Here is a 15668-nt window from a genome sequence, read left to right on the forward strand (position 1 = left end):
TTTTTAAATTCTTAGGAAAAGTGAAGATGTATTGTAAACAGAATCTATGAGTTACTGAGTTATTTCTTGAGGATACCATTAAATGATAAAGTTACATCTATTCTATTCTGCCTGCTCTGTTTTCTTTCTGTCCTGTTCTCTTCTATGTGTAATGTTTCATAACTTGTGTATAAAGTCGGAATGTGTGCCAACAAACAGATTGCTGATGAGGGAGTCGGTCGCAAAAAACGGACTCAAAAGTGCCCACTTTGTTCAAAAACGTCTTGTTTTGCTTTTGTTTTGGAAGTTTCGAATTCCACCGGTTTAACACTGATCTTCCCGAAAACTGTGTTTGACTCGGTGCCTGCAAACAGTCAACCACAAACATCCATTCCCCCCCCCCAGCGGCGGGACAGCCGACACCGCAGACACACACAGGAAGTGAACCAGAGGGAGGAAGCACATTTCTGCTGCGGTGCCCACTTTTCCCTCCCTCTGAGCCCAGAGATCGATGGATATCACACTGGAGAGGAGAGGAGAGGAGAGGAGAGGAGAGGAGAGCAGCTCCCAAAAAGCTGAGTCAAGGCTGCACACACACACACACACACACACACACACACACACACACACACACAAAAACATACACACACTCATCTTGTCCTCAGTGCATGCATGTCAGAAGTGCAACATCCCACTGTATTGCTGCAACTAGCCTTGTTTAGGTTTCTGTTATTCTATTCTATTCTATTCTATTCTATTCTATTCTATTGGGAACCTGCCTGTGAACATGCATACTGCAGGGGTAATGTGTTTGGAATGCAGCCTCACCGGAAACGCAGTGACACTTGTCACACATGTGTCACACACTCTGAAGTGTTTCGCAGGGTGGAGAAGAGAGGAGGAGGATGTGGATGAACAATGCCAAGCAAAGGAAATCCTAAACCACACCGAGGAATAACAGACTTCTGTGTCACAAAGTGCACTGGAATATGCAAAAATTCAAGCACAGTGGTAGGTTTATGTGATATGTAGTTGTTGACAAATCAACAGTGTATTCCATAACACTACTTTCATAATTGCTATTATATTTGTTGGGCAAGAGGAGTTTCCTATACAATGGTTCCCATTAATATCATGGATGTAGTGGAGGGTAAACCCACCAAAACTCTGTTTAACTAACATTTTATTTGCATTTAAGAGTTTACCAGCCAATTTAGGTCAACATAAACATAAATTTACTTTAACTTTAAATCATAAATTCATAGCATACATCATAGTAAGTAGTATCAAACTGATTTAAGTTAAGGGTCTTTCAAAAAAGGACTATAATAATGCTATAATAAATCCTTCTATATAACACATTAACTATAATATTATATGGGAATATTATGTTATAGTGTTACTGTAGGAGATAAAAAGTCTCTTTAGGAACATTATAGGAGTATTGGTCGTTAGGGAGTGGAGTACACACACACACACACACACACACACACACACACACACACACACACACACACACCCATCCTGCGCATGAACTGAAAGCGGTGGTGGGTCAGACACATTCATTCATAACCCCACACCCCTCCATCCGCTCTCTCTCTCTCTCTCTCTCTCTCTCTCTCTCTCTCTCTCTCTCACACACACACACACACACACATCACATCACACAGATGGACACACCGTCAACCGGGACGGTCACAGGTGGTCGCCGGTGGTTTATTATCGCCTCTTCCCTCACACTGAATTGAATTTGGCTCGGGTGGAAAGGCGGAACATTCCAGATAGTCTGGCCTCGGTCGCGTGAGCAACAGCAAAACCCTTGCGAAAAAACAGAACTGCAGTGATAAATATGATAAAGATACTGCAAAAACACCACGGCGGGTCCCTACAGTAATATTATATGGATATTATAATGGTATCATAGGATAAAGGATATAAAATCACTCTTAGGTACCGCAGACGCACTGTAAGTCTCTATGGGAATATTATAGGAATTTCTGGTGATTTATCGCTATAGAGAATTTCAAATGGAAGTAACGGACACTGGATCGGTGAAATTCCCAAAGCGACACGTAATGCCGATTCAGTTGGTTTAATCAATAGTGGATCAGATGCCCTGTGGAGAATGGGAAATTCACCAACTTGACACCGACGGTCAAGTTCATGACTGAATCGTGTCGAAGCTGTGGGAAAAAACACATTTCACACAGCCTGCATACTTCAGAATATGCTTATAGATGTGTTTCAAATACTGAAATAGCCACAAAAATGTATTTTTTAAATGTTTATTGGGATTCATTTGGGAATAGTATAGCGGCCACATTATATTTTGGACATTGCCTAATTTCAAATATACGCTGTCAACAGGACGACACGCATTTCCAGTGTCCAAAATGTATGTTGAATGAAATGTGAACTATGAAAAATGTGGTTTTGGTCATTTTTTGAACATTTTGAAACACATTTTGAACATATTTTAAAGTATGTGAAATCAAATTTTTTTTTTTTCCCAGGAGGACCATAAACGCCTCAATCCTTCAACTTCATGAGCATATAGTCTCTTCATTCCCAATGCAGTATTTGACGGCAAAACAGAACAGAAAGCAAGAATTAGGCTACAGGCAGCCAGTAAAGTAGGCGAGTTTTTTCCTCCCAGCCATCATGTAACGGTATGCGAGGAGAGGTGACTTCCATATCCATGAATGGGGAAGGCTGACCGACTCCAAGCACGGCCGGGTTAATGAACTACACCCCGGAGGTTTGTTGCAGCATAGGGAATGACAAACAGTTGGAGAAAACACACGCAGTTTTGCACGAAAGAGCAAAAGATAATAATAGTAATAATAAAAAAAGGAGTTAAATGGAGATGTACTCACCCCGGGCGCAGGAAAATGAGTCAGCTGTAGAGGGGGAGAGATGCGGAGTGTGCAGGAGATAATCTCCTCTGGATCTCACCGAAACAAGCTCTGTGCAAATGTAATTTCTAGCCGACCTAAAGGAGGACAGCCGCGCAGCCAAAGTCCGCTCTGCTCGGGCTGTGGTTCACTTTATAGCTGATATCAGTGATGTGGTGTTTTATTTCACCGGCATGGGAAACTCGACCACTAATAGAGGAGGAAGAGACGAGAGGGTGAGGTTGAACTGTCAGTGTTTACAGTGAGAAAATAGAGATATGCCGTTTTAATTCGTGATTCGTCTTCTTCTCTGCGTGTCTGCTGCTTTCCCGTCCACTGTCTCGCCGGGTCGTGAAAACGTGGAAACGCCTTTTCCTCTCTCTCTCTCTCTCTCTCTCTCTCTCTCTCTCTCTCTCTCTCTCTCTCTCTCTCTCTCTCTCTCTCCCGCTCTCTCTCTCTCTCTCTCTCTCTCGCCTTTTCCTCTCTCTCTCTCTCTCTCTCTCTCTCTCTCTCTCTCTCTCTCTCTCTCTCTCTCTCTCTCTCTGTCCCGGTTAAGCGCGGCTGTCTGATTCCGCCAAAGATCGTCTATCTAAAGTCAGGAATCACTCCATAGCAAAAATAAACTGTGAAAATAACAAAATCCTTTAAGTTTTTGTGGATTGTTTTCCTATTATTGGCGTTTAATCAGTAAACAGTAAACAAACAGTAAAACAATTTATAAAAAACATTTCAGGATTGCAAAGAATGAAAGTAGCCTATCGAAACTAACCCACCTAGTTGCCTCATAATGAGCGGAGATCAAACTTATTTGTGATCTTATTACAAATCATTAGTCCAATCGTCATTTATTAAAGAGTAACTAAACCCCAAATCTAAAGTTGTGTAAAGCCTGACATCTAATGGTAAAAAGCATGCTACTGAACTGGCCATCTACTATTGGCTGGTCTTTGGTGCCAGGTGATGTCACCACTACTATGGAGATTTTTTCCTATCTTTAATCAAGAGCGTGGTCTTTCAATTTGAGAGCATGATTTATTGATTTCACGTTCAGATTTTGTAATGCTTTCCCTCAAACCCTGTCCTCGCACTCAAATATCTCCTGCTTGCACTTAGATTTGCTCTGCTTCTGCTCAAACTGTATGCTTGCACTCAGATATAATGTTGCTTGCACACAGATTTCCTGCGCTCCAGCTTCAGCCCTTCTCCTCGCACTCAGGCTGCTTCTGTGCGCTCGTGAAACGTCTGCTCTCGGATTTCTGCTTTGCTCTCGGATTTCTGCTTTGCTCTCGGATTTCTGCTCTGCTCTCGGATTTTTTGTGCAACAACCCTGTCAAAATTCCCCAACCAATAGAATGCCAGGTGTAGTGTTGACCAATGAAATGATCCCTGCCTCGTTGCGGGTGCGTTCGCTTTACTTCTTAGAGCATCCCGTACGGGCGGTTACTGTTTAACCGGGTTCATCCACTCCCGCCCTCCGGGGCTTTATTAAATACGACTTTTGGAATAAAAGGACAGTTAATGTATATACCAGCGCCTGTACTTTTTCTTTTACTATAATAGCTACATAAAATAGTAGCCGTATAGCACACCGGCCTCCCGTCGGTGTGCTAGAGGAGAAAACGACGTCACCTTCATGACTCGGGAGCGGGAGTCTCGCGGATCGCTGGCCAACATGGACCGTCAAAGTCAAGGACCTCAAGTAAGTTTTTTATTTTAATGGTGCTATTACTTCCTTCAAATTGAATTGGTTAAGTCATATTTGCGGCATAAGAATACATCCATGATAATATGCTTGGCTTTCAAGTGTTGTACGTTATGGGAACATTGTTGCTAGGCAACTAACAACAAAATGGACGCCGCCGTGTTTCATTTTTTTCCTGTATTTTAGTGTTTAGGAATGGGAAAAGTACCAACAGCAAAAGTAACCAGCTAACACATTAAGACAGTAGAAAACAAAAGTAAATTCAATGAGCAACTACATTTTAAAAACGCAATTGGTGTGTTGTGTATATATACTTCTCTTCAAATGATGTTTACCGTTGCTGTGTCAAAGTCTGCTCTATCAGAAAGGTTTCACATGTTGGAAATACGGTAAACACGTCCCCACTTGCAGGTATCCGACGGGAGGCCGGTGTGCTATACGGCTACTATTTTATGTAGCTATTATAGTAAAAGAAAAAGTACAGGCGCTGGTATATACATTAACTGTCCTTTTATTCCAAAAGTCGTATTTAATAAAGCCCCGGAGGGCGGGAGTGGATGAACCCGGTTAAACAGTAACCGCCCGTACGGGATGCTCTAAGAAGTAAAGCGAACGCACCCGCAACGAGGCAGGGATCATTTCATTGGTCAACACTACACCTGGCATTCTATTGGTTGGGGAATTTTGACAGGGTTGTTGCACAAAAAATCCGAGAGCAGAGCAGAAATCCGAGAGCAAAGCAGAAATCCGAGAGCAGACGTTTCACGAGCGCACAGAAGCAGCCTGAGTGCGAGGAGAAGGGCTGAAGCTGGAGCGCAGGAAATCTGTGTGCAAGCAACATTATATCTGAGTGCAAGCATACAGTTTGAGCAGAAGCAGAGCAAATCTAAGTGCAAGCAGGAGATATTTGAGTGCGAGGACAGGGTTTGAGGGAAAGCATTACAAAATCTGAACGTGAAATCAATAAATCATGCTCTCAAATTGAAAGACCACGCTCTTGATTAAAGATAGGAAAAAATCTCCATACCACTACCACCTGTTGTACTCAGCCAAAAGCATACGTTTTACCTTTTCATGTCAACTTTACCTGTCAGGCTTTATACAGATTTAGGTTTGGAGTTTAGTTACTCTTTAAGCACATGTCTCCCACAATCCCCTGCAATTTCAACAACATGGACACATCACCAGGGAAACACACCAGTCTGCGAGAGTGCGCATTAAAGTGACAATCCGCAAAATTTTTGTTTTTCTTGATTTTGGCGACTCCTTTGGTGATAAGTGATCATTGCTTTGGTGTTTTGCATGAAATGTAGACTCTGGCCCAACATACTGTAGCCTACTAATGACGACTTCTACCTTCTAATATTTATTCCAAACAAACCACTGTTGTTGCTTTCGTAAACATAAAACACATCACTTCCTGTACAGTGGAGGATTTTTCCTGGGAAAGAGGGACCAATCATTGTTTAGAACAACAAATGTAAAAGCTTTTATAAATTGCCTGCAGGTTGAATCACTATTGTATGGTATCAGTTGGTGACAGCAAAACGGACATTTAGATTAGATTATTAGGCTATTTTAACCCTTACACACATGCACTCTCCTGCAATTTTGCCTCATGCCAATATGGCATACGCACGAATAATGCTGTTACCATTGCATTGTTTTTCTCAAAAACTGCTCATCTCAAAAACATAGGCCCTACATTTTATCTCAGGATCATGACAGCACTTTTGGCTTGTCCGTAATTTAGTCCAAATCACAACTTTTCCATCAAGAGTCAACTCTGGTTCTGTTTTTCCCTGCTCTGATATGCAGTGACATTTGTGGTCCTCGGAAATGGGAGCAGAGTGAGACCTCTCTCTTTCATCCTCTCCTCTGATTCCGCTGCTTCTCAGACACTGGCGCGCACACACACACACACATTTTTCGAAGCTGATGTCACCGCGCTATCCGGTCCGCAAATCCCTCCCCCTTTTCTCTTTCTCCATCACAACACCATCACCTCCTCAACTCCCCCCAACTCCATTCTTTCAGCTGTGACACTCTGCCAACATGAGCTATGCTGCTGGCTGTTGATCTCTCAAATGAAGTTAAACTGTCCATCACTTTCTCTCCTCTGCCCTCATTAAAAAGCCCCACTGTAGTAGTCCTATAATAAATATGAAATGGATCCAATACAAATATCACAGCAACACTGACGTCCCTATAGAAATACTGTACGAATAAAATGGGAATATAGGAGATAAAATACCATTAAATATGACTCACTATCACTATAAACTCCACCAGACACAGTATAAGTCCCTATAGGAGTGTCATGGGAATATTAGTGATTTAAGTGAGTCAAGTATAATAAGAGGTAGAAAATATGCACATGCACAGTCAAAAATGAAATTTAGAGATTGCAAAGACAAGAAATAGATCCATTTTATTCCCAAAGTACAAAGAGTGCGCCACTTTCTACTTATAGGAATAAACTTGAGCTATCTATATAGCAAGGATTCCTACACTTTTTCATGTGAAAGACCCCCAAATAGATAAATTTTTTTAGAAAACAGACCCCCATTTGATACAATTTTGTGCCAACAAAGAAAAGATTTTTTGCTTGTTAGTTATGATTTGGTGCAGAATTGCAGAACTGTCTATACTCTAGAAGGGGAAGGAGCAGTGAAACCTAATTTATTTTTACTGTTCTAACATCTAGAGAGTGAAATAACAGTGAAATGAAACTATTCCTCATTTTGAATCTCTTCAAGCACTCCTGGGGGTCCCTGTACTTTAGGAACCACTAATCTATTGCATAAAGAATCTCAAAAAAATGATAGTAGTTTAATTTTGATAGGATGTGTGTTTCCTGTACCACTAAATATACCTGTATCCAGAGTGATCTCAGTCTGAGGATTTAAAGGAAAGATAATATCATATCATCATCATATCATATCATATATTAAAGGAAGATACTCTTATACTGTTATGTATCATCAATCTGTGATGTTCAATGCATTCCAGGAGTTATTTTGTGCTTAAATGTTGTAATTTACTGTTTTGGTGAACCCACTTTCCCTCAACGTGCCTCATCTACTTCTACTTCAGTTACTGATTTCCTACATTTCCCAAAATGCCTTTCAGCAGCCTCTAGAGAACATGCCTGAACTTGTTCCAGTCAGTTGTTGGTTATAGTGTCCGTGGAGAGAGTCATAGCTATAGTGATAGTAAGAGCAAAAGAGCGAGAGTTTTACTCAAAACACAGCATGTCTTGTGGCTGCATTGCATTCTGGTCTATTGAGGCTGCTGTCAGTGGAGGAATTGGTCTCTCTGCCTCTTCTACGATGGATTACTCACTGTATGATTCTGATGGACTGACACCACAACCTGACGTTTACCGTTAATGTTTTCGATAACTTAAAAATTTCCTCCTATTAAACTCCATTTTAGCTGCTGGAAATATCTCAATGTGACGTCATATTGTCTATGGTTGTCCAGTTATCTGTTGGAATAAGAAAAACACACCAGCAAACAACAAAGTAGATCCAGGAATGCTAAATACATCACCAATAGCAACAGTTTTAAAGTGTTCTATGGTGGATTTTTCCTTCATTATTAAACTAGGCCTATTGGTCCTGCCATTTCATATCCATGGAAGTCTTGAGAAATGCAGGTGTGTGTGTGTGTGTGTGTGTGTGTGTGTGTGGGAGGCACAGCAAAACGCACAGCTGTTTTAACTGTTGTGAAAAGTCTTTAAGTGTAACCTAAACCCCGGACGTTCCGCGCTCACAGGTGCAGCGCTGGAGACTGAAGGGGCCAAAACCACACATGAAGCCACTGAGACATACCTCAGGTGTGTGTGTGTGTGTGTGTGTGTGTGTGTGTGTGTGTGTGTGTGTGTGTGTGTGTGTGCTATGTCTGTAGCTGTATAAGTACAACTGTACAACTTTGTCACTATAGCCACAATATTCCTTCATCCAACAAGGAAATAAAATATATTTCTAATGCAATTTGTGTGTTTTCTTTGTACATAATATGAAGTTATTCTGACATTTACAAGAAGTTTCATTTGCTGTTGGACTTTGGTCTGGGATGTAGGCTACTTACTTACTGCATGAGTTTGAAATGAGTCACTCGGGGCAGGATTTCGTGGTTTGGAAATTTCCTGAAGTTTGTTGTGAGTCTCATGACCTTCAGACGTCCAATCTGTGACTTCACTGCATGTCAAAAACAGAGTCATGATTTTGTTGTCGGTCAGTAACCCATGATGAGGCCGATCTCTGGATCTTTGGACATGAATCAGACTTTTGTTGTTGAGTTCGTGACCCCAAGCCAATGATGAACTCCCCTTTTAAACACACACACACACACACACGCACACACACACACACACTCACACACACACACAGTGCCTTATTTAACCCCCTTGTCTTAGGTCACATTTTACAATGTTACAGCCTCAATTCAAAATTGATTAAATTAAGATTTTTGTTGCTGATCTACACACAAAAGCCCATAATGTTCGAGTGGATTTTTAAATTTACCGTTTTTTTTTTTTTTTTTTTTTCTAATTAATTAAAAATAAAAGGCTGAATTGTTTAGTATTCAACCCCTTTTGCAGGGACTCTCCAAATTGAGTTATGTTGCATCCAAAGTCCCTTGAATGTCCTTGTGACGTTTTTTTTTTTACAGCTTGGTTGGAGTTCACCTGTGGCCAATTCAATTGATTTGTCATAATTTAGCATGAAACACAGACGAATGGGAGTACACACACGCACATAAACGCACAAACACACACACACACACACACACACACACACACACACACACATTTCCTGCCTTTGAGTGTAGAATCATAAAACCATCATTAGAATGATATAGAGAGACATAGAGAAGCACAATTTATCTGTTGTCTCACTAATGTTATATGAAGGAGAAAGTAGGATACTGCAAGTTGTTCATTTTATCATCTTTTAAATCTCTTCTTAAAACTTACTTTTATCATAAGGCCTTTTTATAACCTTTGACCTCTATTCATTTCTTAATCCTATATTGCCTTGCCTGTTATTTTATTCCATTTGTTGTTATCCCTATGGATGGATTTGTTTATAACTTTTTGCTTTTAGTGTTTTATTCTTCTTATTATATATTTTCTTTTATTACTTTTAACTGATCTATTGTTCTGTTCTTTGTGCGTTTATCTCTCTTGATTGTGAAGCACTGTGATTTTATTTTGTTTGTGCAGCACTTTGTAACTTTGTTTTGAAAATTGCTATATAAATAAAGATTATCATTATTATTATTTTGTTTAAGACTGTAATTATTAGAAGCAGGAACCTCTCTGATCAAAGAAAAACGTTTTATATTCATATTCTTAAGCAGGAAAAGTGTTTTGTTTCAGGTTGTGCTTGTTGTTGAATATAATTATGTTCAAACTAGTCGCTCAACAAGACGCAGCAACAGTCTAAATTCCCCCTACCTGCAGCCGGCTAAATGGAACCCGATCACCAGCTGGTTTCACTAAAACAATAGGCATATTGTTTTCAATGTATGCAAATAAGCGCACAGTCATTTGCATTGGAGCAACAGAAAAAGCTATTTGGACTGACACAGATACAGACACAGATATAGGCCTACAGACAAAGACATCATTTCATCATTGTAAAACTCAAAAACAGATGCAAAGCCTTTGTTTTGTTTTTCTTCATGGCTCCTGTGTTTTCATGTATTATCTATAAATCAAATACAGGCCAGAATTATTGTGTTTTTATGGCTTCAAACGTCTCTATGTACATAGAGTAACCGTATTTCACATGGGAGTATGTTTGTGGTTAAGCTTTCTTTTTGAAGTATGTTGTTTTCTACTTTTTGAATTAAATTTTAGACAAAGTTGGGGATAAACAAAGCGCCATGTATTGTGTTTACCAAAGAACAGAGAGAAAAAAACAGCGTGCTTTACTCTATATCTCATACTTCACATGTCACATATTCATATAGCTCTCAGTGGGTAATGTAGAGATATTTATTGATGCTGTTTGGTTGCCTGGGAGGCGATGCGTTCAGTGGCATGCTGGGATTTATGGAAATGCTTGAAGCCACTTCAAAGCCACGCAAAAACAGGCAGACCATGATATACCAACTTGTGAATGAGTATAGTGATAAAACACAGTAGAGTCTGAAGCAATTCTCTATTAACAAGGATTCATTTCTCAAAAAAATTCTCAAAAACCTGTGTGACAAATTGCATTGTTCTGATTCTGCAACAACCTGTATTGATATATTGATTGATTGATTGATATAAAATGTTCATTCATTCATTCATTTTCTCCAGCTGCTTGATCCTTGTCAGTGTTACAGGGGGCTGCAGTCTGTCCCAGCTCACTGTACATTGGGCAGAAAGCAGGAGAAACCCCTCACAGGTCACCAGTCCACCACAGAGCTAAAATGTCTCAATAATGCCTTATAGAGATCTTGTGGTAAATGCAGTAATGTTTAAACAGGTGAAAACTAACCCTAGTTACATGCTTGCCAAATTTGCTTATGATCTTCAAGATACAAAATCCAACAAACGTTTGCACTTTCTCGACTTCAACCAAACAAGCTGTCTAGATACTACAAAACCAACATGGCGACTGGCTACAGCTAACGGTCACAAAGCTGATAAACAAAAAACCCACAAAACAACAGTCACCACATTGTCAAGTTTGGAAAACCAACCTGAAAATATAACTGAAAAGTCCAATCAAATCACCAATAATAGCTCACTACTACAACTTAACAACTAATGTCACTGCTAACACACATTTCGTAAGGTCTATGCGGTAACAGCTGCAGTACTAGCTCACGAAATGCTTCCACATGCAATTTGAACTGTAGAGAAATGTGAAATGGAAAAAGCAATCTTACTGCAGTGAAAAACAACAGGAGCAGAAACTTACAGGCCATCGGCTTCAACAAGGACCCAGTGGAAATACATGTAAATACATGAGCATCATCAGCACATGCAGATGCTTTCCGTTGCTTTCCTGAAGATATTAAATTTGTGGAGTTGTGTATGTAATGTTTGATTCTCTGCCCGAACCTGAGACCCGTGGGTCGGGGCCGGGTCGGGTAGGAATTTCCCCTCAATTCCTCGTGGTCAGATATAAGTAAGCTATTTGGTGTGATAATCAGAATGTTATATGTAGGCCCCGGATATATATATATATATATATATTTATAGGCATGCGCAAAGGCTGCTTTGTTGAACCAACTGAAACAAGTTTTGCATCCGTGTTGCGCTATTCATTAAGATCCTGTGCGTAATTCTGAACAGATTTCTGTCATTCAAATTTCTCTGTAATCTGCAAAGTCTGATTGTTAATTCCTTGTGTCAATTATGTTTTTATCACTAGTCAATCAAAGATTACGATTTGAAATGTAAGTGTCGGGTTTTCGCTGCCTATGGCACCACTTGCTTTGCGAGTCCTTTGCGAGAGGAAGTAGGCTATTCAGTAAGATCCCGCATGTAATTCTGAACAGATTTTTGTCATTCAAACAACTCGGAATTAGTTTACTTATAAACAGCCAATTTACTAAGAAAATTTCGGTTTTAAACTGGGCTGGGGCCCATAAATGCAGCCAATGGGACGGGCCCGTGCCGGGCTCAGACAGTACGTGTATGGGCTCAGGTAGGGTTGGGCTTGTTTTTTTGGGCCCGATCTAAGGTCTGATGTAAAGTCACATGACTCTGGTCAACATGGTCTGTTTCCTAATGACTGTTGATAAGCCATATCAGTCATTAAGCCTGATAGCAAAAAAGCATTGTTCACTTCATTGTATTCTTATGCTGCTGTAGAGATAAATGCCAATATTTAAACATGAAGCTTTTCAGTGTTTGGTGAAATACTTTCATCTGATACTGAAGAGCCTATTAACACACTGCCAACTCTGTTTCTCCGCCCTATTGAGTACGTTTATATAACAATAGAGATAGCTGGATTATTTATGATAATATAACATTCAATACAGTCCATATAATACATCATCAAACGGTGAAACCAAGTCTGTTCCTTCGGTGTTTTGTATCCTCAACTTACATTCACAATCCTTCCATTGTAATATATTATTCCTGAATTTCCCCAAGGGGATCAATAAAGTATCTTATCTTATCTTATCTTATGTTATTAAACAGGAGGAAGAAAAGTTGATAACAAGTGAAAACTCATGACAAAGTCTCTTTGATATAAGAAACTACAATGACCTTTGTGTATGTGTATAGAGACTTTTAACACTCAAACAAAGCAGTAATTTGGCCCATATGGTTTTAGCATGAAACACTGTTCAAGTTTTTGGTATGCAGTCAATAATATGGATCTGATGAAATTTTTTTATAGGATCTTGTGTTTGCATGAGAAATATGTGTGTGTGTGTGTGTATGTGTGTGTGTGTGTGTGTGTGTGCACAGTCATGCGTGTGCGTGTGTGAGTGTAAGCCTTCACATTGCTTTAATGGCTTTGTGCTAGAGCAGGATCCTGTTTGTCAATGAGGACAGGCACTGCCACATCCCCAGGATGCACACACACACACACACACACACACACATGCGCGTGCACACACACAGCATAAATCTGTTTTTTTGTTTGACCTTGTAAACCTGTGTATTTATGTTAATCTGTGTGTTTGTTTGTATCTCTGTATGCATGTGCATGTATGTATGTGTATGCTTGTATATGTGTGTGTGTGTGTGTGTACTGTGCACATGCGTGTGTGTTTTCCAGTAGAGACTTTAATAGGGAAGTTGTTGTTTCCCATCACAAGACCAGCTCGTTTAGTGCAAGGCAGAAGAAAGAGCTACAGAGAGGAAGTGATCCAAAACAAAACAAGTCTGAGGATTCAGCTGGGGAGAAAGGAAGGAGGGAGGGAGGGAGGGAAGGAAGGCAGAGAAAAGAAAAAGAAAAGAAAGAGAGGAAGCGTGAATGGAAGGCAGAAAGAGAGGGAGAAAGAAAAAGGGAAGAATGGAAGAAAGAAGACAGATAGAGAGCGAGGGAGTGTTCTCTCACTGTGAATGCTGTGCTTATTGGAGGGATGAGTCAATGGAAAGAGAAACAATGAAAATGCAGAGTCATTGCACTCTGCTCGGTCCAATCTCTCACTCTGCTGCTCTTCCTTTCTCCCCCTGGTTTTGGCTTCACTGTACAGTCTAAAGCTAAACTCGCCCTGCAGCACAAAGTGTCCAAATTCTGGATATTTTCCCTCACATGTGACACAGATTTGATGTTTTCTAATTGTTTTTTCTATGCTAATCTGCACTGCAAAAACTGACAAGCTTGTTAAGTTATTTTATCTTATATCCAGACTCATCAAGCTTATTTTAGGATTTATTTATTTTTTTGTGAAATCATCTTAATGCACCGGCAGATAATTTTACCGGTTTCAACAAATGTGACTTTTTCTTTCAGGATAATATAACTTGTTTCAGGACATTTACTTGAAATTGTCTTGGAGAAAGTTTCACGTTTCAAAATTGTCTTCATTGTTTTACGATGATTTCTTGAACGAAGTCATATTGGCATGTATCAAGTGAAACTTATTGAAACCAGCAAGACTATCTGCCAGTGCAGCGAGATAATTTGACTAAAAATATCACAAAATAAGCTTGATAGATCTGGAAACAAGTTAAAATCACTGGACGGCTTGTCATTTTTTGCAGTGTGAACCACATGGATATGTGCCTCAAAAACTGATCCCGAGGCATGCGACCTACATGCAAATTGTGTTTTGAATGCTCATATTGGAATTTGTCAGCGTTGCCATGACAATAAGTAAATCTTTCATCATTCACCTGAGACAGCTGTCATAATTAGCATTGAGGAAAGGGAAATACTTGAATGACTTGATGCTCATATTGGTATTGAACATGGGTTAGATCCTATAATAGATATGAACAGTCATCCAGTTAAATCAGATATAAGCAGCAATAGGGAATTGAGCATGAAAGCCTACAGTGTGAACATAACCTAACTGTACAAACTACTAACAGCTTCCTAATACCGACTTGCATGATCTCAACTACCTCAAGGCTTAAATCCTCCTTTAACCCGTCGTCTTCTCTTCATCTAAATCTCCCCTCTTGAGATCAAAGTGAACAGATGGCATCAATAAGGCATCACAGGTTGCCCTTAGGATTCCCTTGGTCGGTTTATTTAATGGGAAAAAAAAACAACATTTTGTCAAAAAACACTGTGGAGCCGCATCTTTCTCTCACTCCACTGCCTCTCCTTCCCTTCAACCTTGTCTTTCTGCCAGTGTCTCTCCCATCTATCACTCTGCCATTACTGCTCCCCGCAGCCATCGCTCACCTCCTGCCTTATAGATATTTTTCACCCTATTTTTTTCTCTCCTGCTCTCAAACCTCGCCCCCCCCTTCCCTTCCCTTCAGTCCCTCCCTCCCTGTGTCCTCTCCCAAGATGACACTGATCCGACAGCAGCAATTAGAGACTGAGCACTAATCACAAACAGCACTAAGTAGAGACCAGCAGCTCAGGGCATCAATTGAAGACCCCATTATAAACACAGGAGACTAGCGACTCAGAGTGTTAATGACAAACCGCACTAAGCAACGAGATAACACTCACCAGCGAGGGAAAGAGACAGACTTAGACCGCCTGATTAAATCAAAACACAATCAAATATAAACTAGCAGTCAAAAGTTTGGACACACCTGATTGAATGTTCTATGATTTTCATTCTCTTAAAGCCATTTTGATCTAAAGGCTTCTGCTTAAATGCTTGAAATTTGTTTCTTAGACAAATATAAACAGTGAAGTTGATCCTATGTATGAATTTCTTTCCAAAGCCTTTTGCCTTTCCATCAAGGCAAAGGGCGGCTACTTTAAAGAATCTAAAATATAAGATAGTTTTGATTTGTTTAACACTTTTTTGGTCACTGCATAATTCCATGTGTGTTGTTTGATTTCCATCAAGAGGAAAGTTCCCAAGATGATGCTTCCAATATAACATTTGACAGTTGATCCATTGGTTAAACTCACTGTTCAGTTTCCTCCCGGCCAAACAGGAAAAGGACAGGAGAGGTTTCATGCACATTCAAAAATGTATTCACAGGA

General features: G+C 40.0%; 2 protein-coding genes across 2 annotated transcripts in view; one reads left to right on the forward strand and one right to left on the reverse strand.

Annotated features, from left to right (window-relative positions):
* The window catches only part of pea15 (proliferation and apoptosis adaptor protein 15), a 51444-nt gene extending 48392 nt beyond the window's left edge, over window positions 1-3052 (reverse strand). Inside the window, exon 1 of the mRNA XM_071925389.2 lies at window positions 2856-3052. The gene's annotated coding sequence lies outside the window, so the exon portion shown is untranslated. The remainder of the gene's footprint in view (window positions 1-2855) is intronic.
* The window catches only part of LOC139913354 (E3 ubiquitin/ISG15 ligase TRIM25), a 148266-nt gene that overhangs the window by 106233 nt on the left and 26365 nt on the right, over window positions 1-15668 (forward strand). The gene's annotated exons all lie outside the window — the stretch shown is intronic.

This window comes from Centroberyx gerrardi, chromosome 23, assembly GCF_048128805.1.
Source record: "Centroberyx gerrardi isolate f3 chromosome 23, fCenGer3.hap1.cur.20231027, whole genome shotgun sequence".
Lineage (NCBI taxonomy): Eukaryota > Metazoa > Chordata > Actinopteri > Beryciformes > Berycidae > Centroberyx > Centroberyx gerrardi.